Source organism: Aythya marila (assembly GCF_965140915.1).
Source record: "Aythya marila genome assembly, chromosome: 7".
NCBI classification, from domain to species: domain Eukaryota; kingdom Metazoa; phylum Chordata; class Aves; order Anseriformes; family Anatidae; genus Aythya; species Aythya marila.
The window spans coordinates 32,261,752-32,265,279 of NC_139048.1; positions in this window are offsets into that span (position 1 = coordinate 32,261,752).

The following is a 3,528-nucleotide window of genomic DNA, read 5'->3' on the forward strand; positions in this document are numbered from 1 at the left end:
TGTCACTGAACGTGGCCTTTGTGGCAGCGGGGCTAGGGGAGCCTGCCTGTAATGAGTTATGATGAAGTTGGCGGGGCTACGTGGTCCTTCCTGGCCACGGGAGGTAAAGGTGCGTTTATTATTTTCCCCATTTTCTTTATTTTGGTCTCTTTTCTCCTTTCGCTTCTCCGGTGAAGGAAAGTTGCTTTCATCAGGCTCCGCTTGCGCCGTCTTCATCCATTCATACCCAGCTCTGCCTCCGCAAAAAGAAAAGACCTGTCAGAAAATAGCTAAATTGATAAATTCTCTGCTTAATGGGGGGAAAGGGAGCAAGGACCCTTTCCTTCACCCCTTGTGAACCTCCCCTTAAATAAAGCAGCCTGGGGAAAGGGGCTTTGACCTGCAAAGCTGCATCCTCCATGGGCTGGAGCTCTCACTTGGTCCTTCATCGCACGACGATGGGGGCAGCGGGTCCCCCTCTATTTTATCAAATAGATTTTTATTTACCTATTTAGCATTTGGAGAAGCAGCCCTGACCCAGCAGCTCCCTTGGAGGTTCCCGTGTTTTCCCTTCCGCGCCGCACAGGGAGGCTGTTGGACCTCAGCGCGGCGAGCGCATCTGTGTTTCATTTTCCAGCGAAAGAATAGCAATTAAGATGCTTCTGCAGAGCCAAGGGCTTGGGAAACTAAAAATAAATGCCATGCACGAGCAGCCCCAGACTGCATCCATTAAAAGGAGCGACTGCAACAATCAAAAGTTGGGGGCATCGTGCAGACCGTGGGCTTGAAAAGGCTTTTCCTCGCTGTTTCCTTGCGTATTGGGGGCAGAAAAGCTGTTTTCTAGCCCCTGTGCGAATGAAAAATTGATTTTTCCCAGGTTGAGGTGGAAGATTGGAAGCCGTGCGGCGGCTCTGGGGGGCTTGCTGGCGAGCTGGCAGCGGCCGTGCCAGAACGCTAAGTGGCTGTGAGGATGAGCGAGGCCCCGGGGGGACGGGAAGTGCTCAGCGGCTGGCCTGAAGGCGAGAAAAAAAAGCCACAGGTTTGGGTTTTACACACCAGTAAGTTTCACTTTAGCGAGAGGATGATTAAAAATGAATAATGCGGTCGGTGCGCATAAAGGAGAAGGCGTATCCTCAGGGAGGCTGTGCGAAGCTAGCCTGGCTCATCGCATTGATTTATTGGGTTCTTTTGTATTTCTTTAGGAAATTAGCCTGTTATCCTGTTTGTGGACAAATACCTCCCCGTGCAGCTTGGTGCGGAGCCCATCACCCTGCTGTCAGGTCTGGGATCGGTGCTGTATCTCCCACACCTCCTCCCCATCCCCGCCACCCCACGTTTCCATCGGGGTCGCAGCCTTTGGGCATGCCCCTAAAATATTTCGGGTGCAGGCGCTGGCTGCAGGGGTCTCTCTCCAAACCGTGCTTTCTCAGCCGGAGCGGCGGTTCCTAGAAGGAGAGCAACTTTTTCCCTTCTCCTTTTCCACTAGGGTCTGGAAGCCACCCAGGGCTGTTGGTATAAATCTCCCTGACCTTGTTTCCCATCTCCAGGCTCGCTGCTCGGCTCCCCTGGTACTGGAAGGGTTGGTGGTTGGGTTGGACAACCACATCTCGTGGAAGACGTCCGTGCCTATAAACCGGATGGGTTTGAAGGGCCCCTTCCAGCCTCGATCATCCCACGGAGCCCATGTGAATGACTAGCAGGGCACAATGAAACAGGAAACCTATCCCAGGGTCTCGCGGAGGCTGCCTCCAGCTTCGGAGGTCTTTAAGTAGGGATTAGAGAGGGATCCGGCAGGAATGGTCCCGCCTGGGGGCAGCCAGCCTCCGGCCCATGTGCCTGCCTCCACAAGCAGGGCTGGAGCAGGAACGGACCCGTCTTTCCCAGGGGCTTGCAGATTTCTTCCTGCCTCACATCGTGCTGCGGCGGGATGGCGGCGATTTAGGAAAAGCTGACTTCGCAGCCACCCCGGGAAGGCTTTTTCTGCACCATTGGTGGGACAAAAGCAGAGCACGGCGCCCAAAGCCCTTGGGGGTCCCCTCAGGCCTGCCCCGAGTGGCTCTGCTCGCTGGCCCCACGCTGCCGGGCCTGCCCGTGGAGGCCGGAGGCCAGGGCCGCGCTCCCCCCCGCGCGCGCCTTCTGCCACCGATGCTGCAGCAGTAAATATTTTGTTTTAATCTAATCGCGGCCCGGCATGTCTGAGGGATGAGGTCATGCTCGCTCACCGAGCCTGCTGGCAGCGGCCCTTTATTTTGGGGAGCTGGGGGGGTGGGAACCCGAGGCTCTCCGGGGGGGGAGGAAGCCCCTCCATCCCCAGCTCTGCCCGCCCGCCAGCACTGTTCATTTATTAGTGACAATCAGAGGCCACCAATCTCAATTCCCACCAAAAGGTACCGCAGGAATTCGGGAAGAGAGATGCTCTCATGGGTCTTGCTCTCACTGAGCTATGGGACCGGGACCCTACATCCTTTCTTGGAGGGGTTGCACCTGGCCTTTGGGTGAACTCTTTGTGTTTTGGGATCTAGGGCACCTTGTCCTTGCCCAGAGGCACCCCAAAACCCAAGTGGCCACCGCAGCACCTCCTGTGGCACATCTGTTGGCCAAGGCAGAGGGACAGGGCCAAGAAGGACCCAGCGGGACGCTCACCTGCACCCTCGGGGCATGGCCCCAGCTCGGGGGGCTTGGGGCAGGGATGGGGGCTCCGGGCACCCCCTGGTGCCACTGCCTTTGTGGGGGCTGGTGTGGGGCTGGGAGGTCAGACCAGGGCAGTTTCTCCCCCCAAACACACCCCAGATATTTTTATGACATTTTTTTTGGCGTTTTCATCTCTCTCTTAATTTTTTGTTGCTACTTTTTTACTTTATATATTTTTTGCTTTCCTGATCTATTTCTTGCCTTATTTGCCTTTTTTTTTTTTTTTAAATCTTTATATTTGTTTCTGCTTTTTAAAAATATTTTTTGTGCTATTTTCTACTTTTTTTTTTTTTTTTTTTTTCTTAAGTTGTGCTCTTTCTGGGTCTTTTTTTGCTATTTTTTATTTTGCTGATTGTTTCCTCTTTTTTTTTCTTTTTTTCTTTTTTCTCTTTATTTTGCTTTGTTTATTTTCTTTTCTTTTTGCCTTTTTTTTTGCTCTTTGTTGGTTTTTTTTTTTTTGGTTATTTGCTTTTTTCATTTTTTTTTCTTTTTGGTTTCCTTTTTTTTTTTTTTTTTGCCCCTCCTTTTCTTCTTTTTGCTTCACTTTTTTTTTTTTTTGCTTATTTTTTTTTCTCTCCACTTTTTCATTCTTTTTTTTTTTTTTAAACTTTCGCTTCGCTTTCTTTTCGCTCCACTTTTTCACGCTTCGCTTTTCTTCCGCGTCGCCTCACTTTTATTTTTTTGGCCTCGCTTTTTTTTTTTTTTCTTGCTTTTTTTTTCTTCCTTTTTTTTCCCTATTTTTTTTTTCTCTTCCCTCTCCCCCTTCCCCTCCCTCCTTTCCTCCCCTCCTCTCCCCCCCCTTTACCTCGCCCCTCTGCCCACCCCTTCCCCAGGCCCCACCCCCGCCCCTCCCCGCTG